The sequence below is a fragment of the Canis lupus genome, chromosome 20, assembly GCF_011100685.1.
Source record: "Canis lupus familiaris isolate Mischka breed German Shepherd chromosome 20, alternate assembly UU_Cfam_GSD_1.0, whole genome shotgun sequence".
Lineage (NCBI taxonomy): Eukaryota > Metazoa > Chordata > Mammalia > Carnivora > Canidae > Canis > Canis lupus.
In genome coordinates, this window is record NC_049241.1 from 41,215,977 (window position 1) to 41,231,842 (window position 15,866).

The 15,866-nt window shown below is 46.3% G+C and overlaps 1 long non-coding RNA gene across 1 annotated transcript; it reads right to left on the reverse strand.

The window, feature by feature from the left end:
* Positions 1 to 3,170: 3,170 nt before the first annotated feature.
* LOC111091448 lies at positions 3,171 to 15,784 on the reverse strand. Its single transcript, XR_005374447.1, has 3 exons — positions 15,052 to 15,784; positions 6,141 to 6,249; positions 3,171 to 3,364 (listed from the first exon to the last, which is right to left on the reverse strand). It is a non-coding gene; the product is annotated as an uncharacterized LOC111091448 (long non-coding RNA).
* Between the last annotated feature and the right edge of the window lie 82 nt (positions 15,785 to 15,866).

Here is a 15,866-nt window from a genome sequence, read left to right on the forward strand (position 1 = left end):
TTCGGCCCAGGGCGTGATCCTGGAGTCCCAGGATCGAGTCCCACATCAGGCTTCCTGGATGGAGCCTGCTTCTCCCTCTGCCTGTGTCTCTGCCTCTTTCTGTGTCTCTCCTGAATAAGTAAATAAAATATCAAAAATAAATAAATAAATAAATAAATAAATAAATAAATAAAACCTTAAAAAAATTTGGATTCTTAACCGACTGAGCCATGCAATTGCCCCACATAAACTGATTTCTTAATTTAATTTTCGTTAATTTAAATTTAAGTAGCCACACGTGTATAGGACAGTAGTAGAAATACTTTTTTTCTTGGTCTCCCTGCAAAATGTTCTTCCTTCTTTGCAGGTCCATCTTCCAAGGTATTTATGGCAAATGGGTGGACTTTAGTAACCCAAAAAATATTAGCCCTAGCCAACTTAGTTCAGGGCCAAAAGGAAGTTCTCAGGATTCACAGAAATCATTTTAAAAAGGATAAACTTATCACACAACCCAGAAGAAATTCCACTCCTGGGTGATTACCATTAGGAAATGTGGGGTACCTGGCTGGCTTAGTTGGTAGAGCACACAACTCTTGATCTCAGGGTTCAAGCCCCATGTTGGGCATAGAGTTTCCCTAAAAAAATGAAAAAAGAAAAAAAAAAAGAAGAAGAAAACACACTTCCACACAAAAACTTGTATGAGAATGTGCACAGCAGCTTCATTCATCATAGTCAAACCCAGGAACACCCAAACATCCATCAGCAGGCCCATCAAAGTGTGGAACATCCAAACAATGGAATGCTACCAACAAGTGAAAAGAAATGCCGGCATACACATCACAAATAAACCTCATAGACATTATGCTCAGTGAAGGAAGCCAGATACAGAAGATCACCTATTGTATGATGCTTCACATGAAATTTCCAGGAGAGGCAAAACTATAGTGGTAGAAAGTAGATCAGTGGCTGCCAGAGGCTGGGGTTGGGAAGAAGACAGTGACAATGAAAATGTTCCACATCTTGATTGTGGTGGTGGTCACACAATTGCACATATTTGTCAAAACTCATATAATTACTCTTAAAATTGTGAATTTTATTGTAGATAATTTATATCTCAATTTTTAAGATTTGGTCAGAGGGGAGCTCCCCCTCACTGGCTCAGTCAGTAGGACACGAGACTCTTGATCTCTGGGTTGTGAGTTCAAGCCCCACAATGGGTGTAGAGATTACTTTAAAAAGAAATAGGGATCCCTGGGTTGGCGCAGAGGTTTGGTGCCTGCCTTTGGCCCAGGGCGTGATCCTGGAGACCCGGGATCAAATCCCACATTGGGCTCCCGGTGCATGGAGCCTGCTTTTCCCTCTGCCTGTGTCTCTGCCTCTCTCTCTCTCAGTGACTATTATAAAGAAAAAAATAAAAAGAAAAAAAGAAAAAGAAATAAAATGTTAAAATAAAAGTTGTAGAGTGAGGAGATAAGTGCTGGCAACGTGTGGGCATATCCTTCCAGGAAGGAGTGTTGTTCTCTATGCCCACGAAGCCCAAGCTTACATAAGCTGGCCCTTGCACCCACTACAGATGGGAGAAAGGGCTGGAGGTGAGAAATAGGAATAGACCTGCAGTGTCCCCTCCCTGCCCACTTGGGACAGCTCTGAGTGTGCCCAGGGAAGGGATACCCAGGTTGTATTCAGGAACAGAGCCTACCAACCTGGGGCTGAAGGGATCCCCTCCCTCCTCTGCATTTCTATTTCCTCATGTGTGAAAAGAATGTGGGGGCCCCACTGGATTAAAAAGGTACTTCTCAGAGTGTGTTCCCTGGAAGAGTGGTCAAGCAAAATTCTCTATGAAAAACATGCCTTATTCAAGTAACTATGTAAAACCTCCTATGCTGGTCCTTGGAGATTCACAATACATATTAGCTTATTAAAGGCTATGAAGAATCCTGCAGAAAAGGACTGGTTTACCCCAGGTAATTTCATTCCGATTTACCCCAATTTCCTCAAATTTGCCTCTTTATTTCACAGAACTCACAAACATCCCAGAAGGCCTGCAGTAGACCTTAGAGTCTGGATTTTAGGTGTAAAAGATGAGAATAGGTCCAGCCTCATTTCCCTGTAGGGCAGGCATTGGTCAGGGATCGAAAGGGATAGGGCCTGGAAACCAAGCCCCATCCTCCCACCTGCAACCCCTCCCACACCTTGCCTAATGGGGCCTTTTGTCAACCAGCTAGCAACAGGATGGCACAAGATGCTCTAAATCAAGATAGGAGGGAGTCACAGGAACAATTTCACTTCCTAGAGGCCCAGAGATTGAGAAAGACAGGGCAATGATACCACAGGTCCAGCTTGTTGGTTTCCAGCCCCTTGCAGCTCTCTGCAGTGTTTCCTCCCTTCAGGGAAAACTTAAAAAAAAAAGGGTATACTCTGGTTGGAGGGAGGGAGGGACAGCACCCTGTAAGGGCTGTAAGATGGGCACAGCTGCTCCCCAGGATCTCTGACTTCCAGAGGTTTGACCCCAGGAAAGCTCACAAGAAACCTTGGCCCTTTGAGGGGCACTTGGGAGGCTCAGTCGGTTAAGTGTCGCCTCTGGCTCAGATCATGGTCTCAGGGTCCTGGGATCAAGCCCCGTGTCAGGTTCCCTGCTCAGCAGAGAGCCTGTTTCTCCCTCTCCCTCTGCCACTTCCCCTGCTTGTGTTCTCTAAATAAGTAAAATCTTTAAAAAAGAAAAAAAGAAAACTTGGCCCTTTGAAATGAAGCCCTTCCACTGATCTAGAACCTACTATGACTCCCTATTGGCCCAGTGTCCTCCTCTCCCTGCCTGCTACCTCTGACCTAACTCAGACCTCACCACCTCTACCTGCTGGGGAATCACCTGGGTCAAAATGTCCAGTGCTCCATACTTATGGTAGTGGACATGAGTGTGTTGCTGAAAGCCAATCTCTGTGCTCCGGAGACAAAATATGTTTTTTTTTAAAGATTTTATTTTTTTAATTTATTTATTCATGAGAGACACAGAGAGAGAGAAAGGCAGAGACACAGGCAGAGGGAGAAGCAGGCTCCATGCAGGGAGCCCGACGGGGGACTCGATCCCAGGTCTCCAGGATCAGGCTGCAGGCAGCTCGAAACTGCTGCGCCACCCACTGGGGCTGCCCCGGAGACAAAATATGTAACACAAAGACAGAGTTTGGGTATAAAGAAGAAAAATAGCTTTATTGCTTTGCCAGACAAAGGAGGCTACAGCAGGCTAAAGCCTTCAAAACCACACACCTGCCGGAGGAAGAGGCTGGGGGAAGGGGGTGGTTAGGGAAATAAGGGATCGAGCAGGTTTTGAGAGGAATTGTGTACATGTTGCCAACTTCATTTGTCATGTTTTCAAGATCCTACCGGGTTCCTGAAACAAAAGGCCAAGAAAGCGGATGCCCAATTAGCTCAGTCAGAAGAGCATAAGACCCTTGATTTTAGTGTTGTGAGTTCAAGCCCCACACTGGGGTATAGAGATTACTAAAAAATTAAAAAATAAAACTTAAAAAAAAAAAAAGGACAAGAAAGGAGGAGGTCTGCAGAAGAGAGGAAAAAGATTACTTCAAAAATCAAACTTTCCGGGATCCCTGGGTGGCGCAGTGGTTTGGCACCTGCCTTTGGCCCGGGGCGCGATCCTGGAGACCCGGGATCGAGTCCCACGTCAGGCTCCCGGTGCATGGGGCCTGCTTCTCCCTCTGCCTATGTCTCTGCCTCTCTCTCTCTCTGTGACTATCATAAAAAAAAAGAATCAAATATTTAAAAAAAAATAAAAAAGAAAAATCAAACTTTCCTGAAGCATTAGCGCAGCCATATTTATTTTTGTTCAACTTTATGCTTTTAAGCAATTTCAAGTGTAGTGTCACATTAGATTACATTAACAAGGAGGCAGCATGGGGGACAGTGAGAATCAGCAATCCCCTGCTTTTCTCCAGTACATTTCACTTCAAATTCTGGAACAGTATTTACACTATTTGCTTTGTTCTCTCTTGCTAATGCCTCGGTGTGGTAGATTGATCAGGGGTCATGCCTCCCATTTCCTTGAGGGTAAAACTGAGACCAAGAGTGGTCAAGAGGTTGACACATAAAATGACGACTGACAGCTGAGACCGACAACACGGGTTTAGGGTTCCTGGCCCTGAGTATGTCCCACTTTGCAAAAGGCTCTGGAAACCATCCCCATCAATTAGGGTGCTTTGGGTTTTTCACACGCACTTAGCTTCCAGCCCAAACCGCTCTAACTACAGCTGCCTCAACACTTCTCAATGCTTTCCCACAGAATATTCTCCTGGGAAACAAGCGCCCTCTGGCGGCCTTCTCAGGTGCTACGCCCATGTCCGGCAGAGAAAAGAGTGGCAGAAAAAATCCTCAACCTTTTCTGGAGAGAAAGGGGACTCTAGGGACCTGCCATCTCCATAAGTCCAGTCCATCTTCCTTGAAGGGGAGGGGAGAGGAATGACGGCTTCTCCGAGGCCCTTTCTAAACCCACCAGTTTCAGGATAATTCTCACATTCCTTTTTTTTTCTTTTTTAAGATTTTATTTATTCATGAGAGACGGCAGAGAGAGAGGCAGAGACCCAGGCAGAGAGAGAAACAGGCTCCACACAGGGAGCCCGACGCGGGACTCGATCCCAGGACTCCAGGATCATGCCCTGGGCGGAAGGCAGGCAGGCACTCAGGTGAGCCAGCCAGGCGTCCCTGATTCTCACATTCTTAGTCTTCACCACTCCACACATTTCTCCTCATCACTGTGAGCCAGGCTCCAGTCACTGCTGGGAACAAGAAAGCCTAGGTGCTCCAGAAGAGCTCTGGCTGACTCAGGAGGCCCGAGGCTCTCTCCCTGCCTGTTCCCACACTTGAGGAGCCAAATAGCTCCCTCTATCATGACCTCTCTATAGCATCTTTTTATAGGAGTGATTTGAGGTAGGAGGAAAATCTGGAGGATGGTGTCCTACAAGTGAAGCGAATGTTTGTAGGGGTGGTCAACTGTATCCAGTGCTGTAATGGACAGCTTCTGGAGAGTAAGGCAAGGTGTACGAACTTGTCACCCGATTTAGCAAAACAAAAGTTCCCTGGAGAACTTGCCAAAAGCCATTTCTGCAGAGTAGGGAGGATGAATGTCTGATTGAAGTGAGTTCAAGACAAAATTAGAGACATTTTTTTTTTTTAGTTTAACTGTGTAGGGACAGGATATAGCTGGAGGGGAAACTGGCATCAAGGGAAGGTTTTCTTTCATATTTATATATTTATAAAAATATTTTTTTAAGATCTTATTTATATATTTGATAGAGCATAAGCAAGGAGAATGGCAGAGGGACAGGGAGAAGAAGACTCCCCACTGAACAGGAAACATGTCATTGGCACGTCTTGTCACAGGGCTCCATCCTGTGACTCCATCCTGTGACCCTGAGATCATGACCTGAACCAAAAGTGGCCTCAACTGAGCCACTCAGGCGCCCCTCTATACATACAATTTAATAATAACTGTATCATTAACAATAAACATTTCAGGGGCATCCGGCTGGTTCAGTTCATGGAGCCATGCAACTCTTGATCTCAGGCTTATAGGTTTGTAAGATTATTCAAAAATAAAATATCTTAGAAAAACAAAACAAGGGACACCTGGGTGGCTCAGCGGTTGAGTGCCTGCCTTTGGCCCAGGGCATGATCCTGGAGTCCCCGGATCCAGTCTCATATCAGGCTCCCTGCATGAAGCCTGCTTCTCCTCCCTCTTCCTATGTCTCTGCCTCTCTCTCGGTGTCTCTCATGAATAAATAAATAAAATCATAAATAAATAAATAAATAACAGAACAAGGGGCACCCTTCCCCCTGCTCATGCTCATTATCTCACTCTGCTCTCTCAAGTAAACAAAATCTTTTTTAGGAAATTTTATAAAGCAAAACAAAACAATGAACATGTCACTGACATATACCATTCACGCAGAAAAGTAAACAAACCATGAGTGTGCAGCTCAGTGAGTTTCCACAAGGTGAACACTTTCATGCTACCAGCACCCAGATCAAGAAACCATGTGACCTGTTCCCAAAAGTTCTCCTTACAGCCCCTTCTAGTCACCATTCACCCCACACAAACAACAAGTACCCTTACTTCTATCACCAAAGATTAAAAAGCAGGACTTCCATCTTACAAAATTTTATGTCAGTAGAATCAAACAGCATGTCCTCTTCTGCATATAGTTTATGTTCAACATGGCTTGTGATTTCATCCATAGTATGATAGTCCTCTCCTTTCTGTTGCTGTATAAAAGAACCTCCATTTACCCATTCTATTGTTGATAGGCATTTGGGTTGTTCTCTACTTGGGGCTAAGATGAATAATGAAGCTATGAACATTCATTTAAGTGCTTTTTGGTGCACTTATGAATCATAATGTACCTTCTGTGCCATCTCTTACCTTTCCAGGGCCTTCCTGTGGCTACTTCCTCACTTCCCACCTCTCTCACCACTCAACATGACCAAGACCTCATCTGGCCACCTTCCCTGACTCCCCTCAGGGGAGTCTTAACCGTGGGCTGGCCACTTCCTCCCTTGTGGTTCCTAGCCTGGGCTTCCCCTCCATAGGCTTCTGCTACACCCAGTGTTCAATACTGGTGCTCCAAAGACCCAGTTTCCAAAAACACTTTTGGCACATCCTCAATGGACTTACCATCCTCATGCTGATGAACCCCAAATCTCTCTCCTGAGTACCAAGCCCATAGAATAAACAACTTATCAAATTGCTCCAAGAACTGTGCTGCCTATGGTTGAAATCACATTACCATCCACCCCCAATTGCTTAAGTCATTACCTAGGATTCATTCAACACTCCCTCAACTCTGTTATCAAAATCCCATGATCTCTACCTCTGGTCAAGGTTACTCCCTCCTACTACTAAGGCCCCTGCCTTGGTTCGGGATTATCACCTTTCCTCACCCGGACTGTTCGGACAGCCCCCACCTTTCAGGCCTTCCCACGCTCCCCCACTGACCCACCCTGCATCAATTCTGATCCCATTATCACCCACCCTCCACACCCTCCACTGTCCACTGGCCCAACCCTTCAGCGAGCTCTAAGTCCTTTGAGAGCTGACTCCTTCCTCCCACTTGGGTCCCTCACAACCACTCCCATTGGCCCATTCTGGGACTTGGCTGGAGCACTTCATAAGTGGTTCCCAAAAAGTGCCATTCTCGCTCGCCTCCTTGCTTCTGAGGGTTCTTCTCCTTGGAAAGCACCGCACCTCACCTGACCTTAAATTCCCCTCTTCCAAGGCAGCCCGGGTGGCTCAGTGGTTTAGCGCTGCCTTTGGCCCAAGGTGTGATCCTGGAGACCCCGGATCGAGTCCCACGTCAGGCTCCCTCCATGGAGCCTGCTTCTCCCTCTGCCTGTGTCTCTGCCTCTCTCTCTCTCTCTCTCTCTCCCCTCTCTGTGTATTCTCATGAATAAATAAATAAAATCTTAAAAAAAAAAAATTCCCCTCTTCCAGGGACCTACACCAAGAACTGTGCCAGCCTTCAAGCTTCAGCACCTTTAATCTCCTTTGGGAGGTACCCCGCCTCCTCCAGCCTCCCCCATCTCCATCTCCTCCCATCCTCTGGGTTGTACCAACCCTCCACAAAGGGCAACCATTATCATGGTGATGATTCCAGATTGCATTTGGCTAATGTAAACCCCCTGAGGGTAGGAATTGTGGCACTTTGTTTCAAACCCTCAGTTTGTCCCAGTAACCAATAAATACTTGTTGAATGAATGAATGCAAGAATAGGGATGTTGAACCAAGTATTGAACTCCCCAGACAGAACGCCTGGGTGGTTCAGTGGTTGAGCGTCTGCCTTTTTGGCTCTGGGTGTGATCCCAGGACCCTGGGATCGAGTTCCACATCTGGCTCCATGTAGGGATCCTGCTTCTCCCTCTGCCTGTTTCTGCTTCTCTCTCTCTGTGTCTCTCTTAAATAATAAAATAAAAAAATAAAATAAAATAAAATAAAATAAACAAAAAACACCTCCCCAAACATGAAAAGAGGGAAGAAAAATTTCAGATTTAAGGGAGAAAAATGTTTGAAATAGTGGGCTGGGCAGGAAGGGAATCCCAAATAGGACCATAGGAACTGTGACCACAGAGATAGTGTTGGATTTCTGGAGGGCACTGGTGCTGGAGTGCTTGTGAGGGAAGAAGGAGATGGAGCAGGAGACAAGGGTGCTTCACTGTAAAGAATCTGGTGTTCTGGACCACAAAGGCTTTGGACTTCAGCCTGTCACCCATTGCTTTTGAAACTATAGGTTGAAGGCAATCATAACATTCATTTTGTTTGGTTGATTGCTTTGTGGGTTTTGTTGTTTTAGAGAAAAAGAGAGGGGTGAGGAGGGGCAGAGGGAGAGGGAGAAAATCTTAAGCAGGCTCCACACTGAGCACAAGCTAGATCTCCCAACCCTGTGATGAGGACCTGAGCTGAAATCAAGAGTCCGATGCTTAACCTGACTGAGCCACCCAGGTGCCCCTCATTACCAGGATGTTTTAAGTGACATAAAATAAAATGGAAAATAGTGTGTTGTGTGAAGTATGAATAAGTGATGTATTAGAAACACTTTGAAAAGAAGAAAAAAAAAAAAAAAGAAACACTTTGAAATGGTATTCTGGGTAACAGGTCCAAAATGTATGAGAGCCCCTGCTTTAAGTAATGTTGGGAGTGCTGGTTACAGGAAGGGCTTTGAACAGAGGAAGAGATCAGATTTGCATTTAGAAAGATCACTTGAGGCCAGGGTTTGGGAGTCTGGCTATACCAGAGCAGCAGTGGGGAGGAAGAACGAATAGATGATGGTGGTGCCATTTCTGCCAAGGGCCCTAGGGAGAGTCATAAGCTTGAAAGGAAAAGAGATGCAAACTTGAAGCAAGTAGAGTTGAGTTGCCAGTGGGCTGTTCTAGGTGGATTCAGAAGAGGGGCTAGAATTCAGGAAGGAGATCCCTACTGGAGACTAGAACTTGGGAGTTCTGCGGGGATAAAGCTGAAGAAGTAGGGGGCGGGGTAACTGTTCAAGAGCACCCATGAAAAAATGGAGAGGCACCTACTAGAAAAGACTGTCATTCTAGAGCAAACATTGAGCCATGAGACCAGACATAGCCTGTGCTCAGAATACTAACCTACAAAACTTGTTACATAGCACAATGTAATAGAAATACAAATTGTGTATCTAAATAATGTATGTGATCTTTAGTCCTCAATGTCCTTAAAATCCGTATCATACAGTTCAGTGGTCCCCCACCCTGACTGTGTATCAGGACAATTTAGAGAGCTTTCTGATCTCACAGATTCCAGGCAGGGCCTCACTCAAAAATTGCAACATCAAAAAATTCAAGGGAGACCAGAGCATCTATAATTTCAAAAAAGCTCCCCAAATTGGTAGCCATCAGGAAAAAAACTGAGGAGGGCACCCGGGTGGTCCAGCCAGTTAAGTGTCTGCCTTCGGCTCAGGTCATGATCTCAGGGTCCTGGGATCCCTGTGTTGGGCTCCCTGCTCAGAGGGGAGCCTGCTATAAACTGTCTCTCTGCCCCTCTCCAAACCCTGTTCACATGAATGCTTGCTCTTGGTCTCCCTCTCTCTTAAAAAAATAAATAAAATCTTAAAAAAGGAAAAAAAAAAAGAAGAAAGAAACTGAAGTACTCTATCTGTGGTATTGAACCAATCAAGTGAGAAAAGGAATGTTTGGGACAATGTTTATAACATGTTGTGTCTATGTAAAATCAAAAGTGTATGTGCGAGAACATGTACTTCTTAGCATGGACACAGACCCTAGGAGACACAAAAAAGCTGGCCACGATGATAACCAACAGGGAAAAAAAACAGGGTAGTTGGCACAGGGATTAGAGTAAATCTCTAGGCCTTTTTGGTATCATTTGAATTTGTGCCATACAAATGGATTATCAAGTCAATAAATAAATTCCCAGATGTTTGTGATGTAGAACCAGGATTTGAGAACCTCTGATTGTTAAATACTCCTCTTCATCTTTTTTTTTTTTTTTTTTTTTTTACTCCTCTTCATCTTGATAGCATCTAAGACATAGGGATTTTTTGTTGTTGTTTTTTAAGATTTTATTTATTTATTCATGAGAGACACAGAAAGAGAGAGACAGAGACACAGGCAAAGGGAGAAGCAGGCTCCATGCAGGGAGCCTGATACAGGACTGGATCCCAGAACCCTGGGATCATGACCTGAGCCAAAGGCAGATCCTCAACCACTGAGCCACCCAGGTGCCCCAAGAGACTCTTAATCATAAGAAACAAACTGAGGGTCGCTGGAGGGGAGGTGGATGGGGGGATGGGACAGTTGGGTGACAGGCATTCAGGAGGGCACATGATGTGATAAGCACTGGGTATGATATAAGACTGATGAATCACTGAACTCTATCTCTGAAACTAATAATACATTATATGTTAATTAACCAAATTTAAATATTTAAAAACTCCTATGGGGTTTTAATTAAAGATTTTATTTATTTATTTATTTATTTATTTATTTATTTATTTGACACAGAGAGAGAATACAAGCAGGGGGAGCAGCAGAAGAGGGAGAGGCAGGCTCCCTGTCTGGGCTCCATCCCAGGACCTCAGGATCATGACTTGAGCCAAAAGCAGATGCTCAACCACTGACCAACCCAGGTGCCCCAAAGACGCAGATTATATACAAGTTCCTGCCTGATAGCCTGGCGGGGGATGGGGGTGAGGGGGTGCGGTGGGGGGGTGGGAGGAGTTCATGCTGCCTGCCATAACCAGGCAGAAACCCAAACCTACCTCTAGCACAGTTGGGTGAAAGGAGGATGGGCACAAGTAAAACATGAAATCAGAAAAGGAATGTTTCTTTTATCTCCAGAAATTAAGTCTGATAAATGGATGGAAAATTATTTGGATTTTGTTTTGTTTTTTACAAGATGACTCCCTTCTCCAAGCAAAAATGGACAAGGTACTGCAGTACCTAATGCAAATTTATTTTTTTATTTTTTTATTTTTTCCTAATGCAGATTTAAAAGCCAAGTTTCAGGGATCCTCAGGTGGCTCAGTGGTTTGGAGCCTGCCTTTGGCCCAGGGTGTGATCCTAGAGTCCCAGGATCAAATCCCACATCAGGCTCCCTGCATGAAACCTGCTTCTCCCTCTGCCTGTATCTCTGCCTCTCTCTGTGTGTGTCTCTCATGAATAAATAGAATCTTCTAAAAAATAAATAAATAAAATAAAATAAAAGCCAAGTTTCTGGGCAGCCTGGGTGACGCAGCGGTTTAGTGCCGCCTTTGGCCCAGGACATGATCTTGGGGACCCAGGATGGAGTCCCACATGGGGCTTCCTGTGGGGAGCCTGCTGCTCCCTATGCCTGTGTCTCTGTCTCTCTCTCTCTCTCTGTGTCTCTCATGAATAAATAAAATCTTTAAAAAAAAAATAAAAGCCAAGTTTCTGTGGTTGCCAAGGAATGTCAGGGAGGAAGCAGGAACCCTGCTGGGGCACCTCAGTATTTAAGAGACCCAGTTGTGGTCCACCTCTTGTCACCATTCTCAAGTACCAGAGAGGCTTCCTTCCCACCTCTGCATCACCTCCTGCCTCATGCAAGTCACCACCTTCTCCTAGCAGGACCTGGTGATGATCCCCTCCAAACTGATCTCCTCAGCTCTACCATTGCTGCTCTGGAATCAATTCCCCATTCTACAGCCAGGGTTAGGGTTATCTTCTTAAAATGTAAAAGTTACTTTGTTATCCCATAGCCTTTGAGATAAAGGCCAAGTTCCAGAATGTGGTCTTCAAGCCCACAAGCCCCTGCAGAGTCTGGGCCCTCCTCACCCTCCTCTTCTCCCATTGTTCTTGGCTATACACAAGAGACTCTGGCCAGCCTCAGAGCCCTTGCTTATGGCCTGTTCCTCTGCCCAGAATACTCTCTCCTATCTCTCCTAAGGATTTATCCTTCTGGACATATCAGATTCCCTTCTTTTTTTTTTTTTAAGATTTTATTTATTTGGGCAGCCCGGGTGGCTCAGTGGTTTAGTGCCACCTTCAGCCCAGGGCCTGATCCTGGAGACCCGGGATCAAGTCCCACGTCAGGCTCCATGAATGGAGCCTGCTTCTCCCTCTGCCTGTGTCTCTGCCTCCCTCTCTATCTCTCTCTGTGTCTCTCATAAATAAAATCTTAAAAATATATATACATTTTTTTAATTTATTTATTCGTGAGATACACAGAGAGAGAGGCAGAGACATAGGCAGAGGGGGAAGCCGGCTCCCTGTGGGGAGCCTGCTTCAGGAATCCAGCCCAGGACCCGGATCACGACCTGAGTCAAAGACAGATGCTCAACCACTGAGCCCCAGGCACTCCTCAGATTCCCTTCTTAAACACTCAAAGCATTCATAGTCCCCACCCCCTCCTCCCCGGCAGGGGTCACACTTTTTCTTTGTAACATGTATCCAATCTTTATGTTCGAGGAGTCCCTTGAACCAGGCACTGGCTGGTACTATATAAGGGGCTCAAAAGGGTAGGGTCCCTACCCTTTTAAGTTTATTGTCATTTGGGGGGGTACTCACCCCAATCCAATAATCACTGAATCAAATGTAAACATATGGTGCCTGGAAGGTGGATGATAACTGGGGAATATATCAGTTAGGATGTCTGAGGGTAAAGCTCTCCTGGAATGGGTGAATGTTTGCTGAGTGAAGTGACTATGGAGGTGAGAAGGCCATTTCAGGCAAAGGTCCAGGGAAACACTGACCCTGTTTGGATCTAGCAAATTGGTAGGCTCTTACTAAAGACTGAATGAATGAGCAAAAATTGACTTGTCCCAGAATCATATTAGAATTCAGGCCTTGGGACACCTGGGTGGCTCAGCAGTTGAGCAACCTCCTTTGGTTCAGAGTGCGATCCTGGGGTCCCAGGATTGAGTCCCACATCGGGCTCCCTGCATGGAGATTGCTTTTCCCTCTGCCTATGTCTCTGCTTCTCTCTTTGTGTCTCTCATGAATAAATAAATAAAATCTTAAAAAAAAAAAAAAAAAGAAATCAGGCCTCCCACTCAGCGTAGTGTTCCTCCCTTACCCTAGGGCTTCTCTTGGATTTTGGAGAGCATGCCCTAAGAAAATGTGGGAAGTGTTCTGGTAAAATGATGCTTTTCCTTTTGCTTCCATTTCACATTTCAAGTGTCAGGTTTTTATTCCAGCACTTGGATTCACTGGTGTAAGTGCTTCAATATGTTAGCCCTCTTGGGCTGATCCATTTTGGGAATATCTGCTTAGGCAAGGAGGGAGAGCTTTCAATTCCTTTCTTTGACTATGAAACGAATACTGATTGTATATTTACACTGCACACACATGCAAAAAGTTTAAAATGTTGACATTTGTGTCTTTGAAGATGGTAAAATTATGATTTTTTAAGATTTTTAATTTATTTGAGAGAGAGTGTGCAAGCTTGAGCAGGAGAGTGGGGGGAGGAGCAGAAGGAGACTCCCGACTGAGCTGGGAGCGGGATCCCAGAATCCTGAGACCATGACCCCAGCTGAAGGCATACCCTGAAGGGGCCCCACAGATGATTTTTTTTTTTAATTGTACTGATCTGTATTTTTTAAGCTTATAATTATTTTGTATTATTTGCATAACACAAATCTATAAAAGCAAAAGCTTTTCTTGTCTTTTTTAAAGATTTTACCTATTGGGACGCTTGGGTGGCTCAGCAGTTGGGGATTTGCCTTCTGCTTGGGGCGTGATTCTGGAGTCCCAGCATTGAGTCTCTCATCGGGCTCCCTGCATGGAGCCTGCTTCTCCTTCTGCCTATGTCTCTGCCTCTCTCTCTCTCTCTCTGTCTCTCATAAGTAATCTATTTATTCATGAGAGTCAGAGAAAGAGAGGCAGAAGGAGAAGCAGGCTCCCCGTGGGAAGCCTGATGTGGGACTGGGTCCCAGTACCCCAGGATCACTCCCTGAGTCAAAGGCAGATGCTCAACCACTGAGCCACCCAGGCCTCTCAGCCAAAGTTTTTCAAAGAAACAATTCGGGGCACCTAGGTGGCTCAGTTAGTTCAGTGACTGCCTCTGACTCAGGTCACATTCTCAGGGTCCCGAGATCATGCCCCCACAACCAGCTCCCTGCTCAGAGGGGAGTCTTCTCCCTCTTCCACTTCCCTTCCCCCCACTCATCCACTCTCTCGCTCTCTCTCAAATAAAAAAAATTTTTTTCAAATAAATACAATCTTAAAAAAAAAAATTAATTTAATGAATTTAATGGTTGGCCCTAACCAGAGGTAATGGTCATAATCACCAGACACCCAAAATATACGATTTAAATAAGCAGATAAGCAGAACGTGTGCTCTATGCATGCTGTCTACAGACAAGTGCTCTTGCAGCTCCATCACTTTTATAAAACCATTCAATCTAGGATCTGTCACTGATGCAGGAGTTACAAAAATAAATATGGCCACCCACAGGGCGCCTGAGTGGCTTAGCCGGTTAAGTGTCTGCCTTCTGCTCTGGTTGCTCTGGTGGGACCCAGGTACAGGGATGGAGATCCGCATCAGGCTCCGGCTCTGCCGGGAGCCTTGCTTCTCTCTCTCTCTCTCTCTTTGTCAAATAAATAAAAATAAAAATCTTAAAATATATATATATATATATGGTCACCTATAAAATGGGAACAATTTCTCCCCCTCAGGGTTGTAAGGATTAAATGAATTAATACAGATAAAGCACTTGGAACAGTGTCTGTCACATAAATACTATATGTATTATGTATTTATGTATTACGTATTTATTGTATTTATGTTGTTGCTGTCTAGGAGCTCCCAATAGGGTAAGGGTAGAAACGAAGGAAATGGTTCTGAAAAAGTATGGTATGAGCTTAAAACGGAAGTGAGCAATGAATGTGGAGTCCAGCAGCCTGCAGTGCAGGGCTCGAGTCTTGTGTGTCCGTGGCTAGCACTGCAGGAGCCTTAAGCGCTTCGTTGTTGGGGCCTAGAGGTCACAGAGCCCAGTCGTTGGGTCATTCGGTTCCTACTCTTCTTACAAAAATTGGGGCCTGGAGGCCCGGGAGGAAGGGAGAAGGGGCCTACAGTACCGCACGGTTATAGGTCGAGCCACGGCTGGACCCCGAGTGGGCAGGACAGCTCTCTCCAGCCTGCGCGTCCCCTCCGCGTGTGGACCTCAGGGAAGGGGGTGGCTACGCAGTCGTGGCCCTCCGCGGGTAGGAGGTTCCCGGGCCACGGTGCGGGTTGGGAACTACGCTCCCCAGCATGCAACGCGGCAAGAGAGGCGTCTCGGTCTCTACCCTCGCCTCCCAGGTTCTGCTGGGAGTTTTCATTGACCTCTGAGCCCCTATCCATTCGGATCTGCTCTGGCCTCCTCTCGGCCCCGCCCCTTTCAGAAAGCGGATGACCCCTCAGAGCCCCGCGAGCTGCTTCCTTCTTCCCCTCTCATTGGTCCAGCGTAGCTGCCTTTCGGGAGCGAGGAGGCGAAGTTGCTTACTGATTGGTGGATTCCGTTTGGCGCCAACTAGGAAAGGGGGGCGGGGCAGCGGCGGTCCCTAGTGAGCAGCTATTACCGCGAAAGGCCGCCTCGGCAGCGACAGTCCGGAAGAGAGGTGAGACTCCTCTTGGTGCTCTGCGACCCCGGGTTCGGGCAAGGGGGTGAGAGAAAAGTGAAGAGAGTGTGAGCCCTGGCCGTTGCCTTGCGGCCCTGGCCGCTTTCTCTTCCCGACCCGACGCGTTTGTTTGGATTTAATCCTCAGGTTGCCGGCGCCCGCCCGCCCGCTGGCCTCGCGGGGTGCGGGGGAAGCACCCGTGCATGTGCCTGGCGCCTGCTGGGTTTAGACACCCGCCCGTCCGCGCCGCTTGCCCGCGGCAGCCGCATCCCTGAACCGCGGGGTCGTGTTTG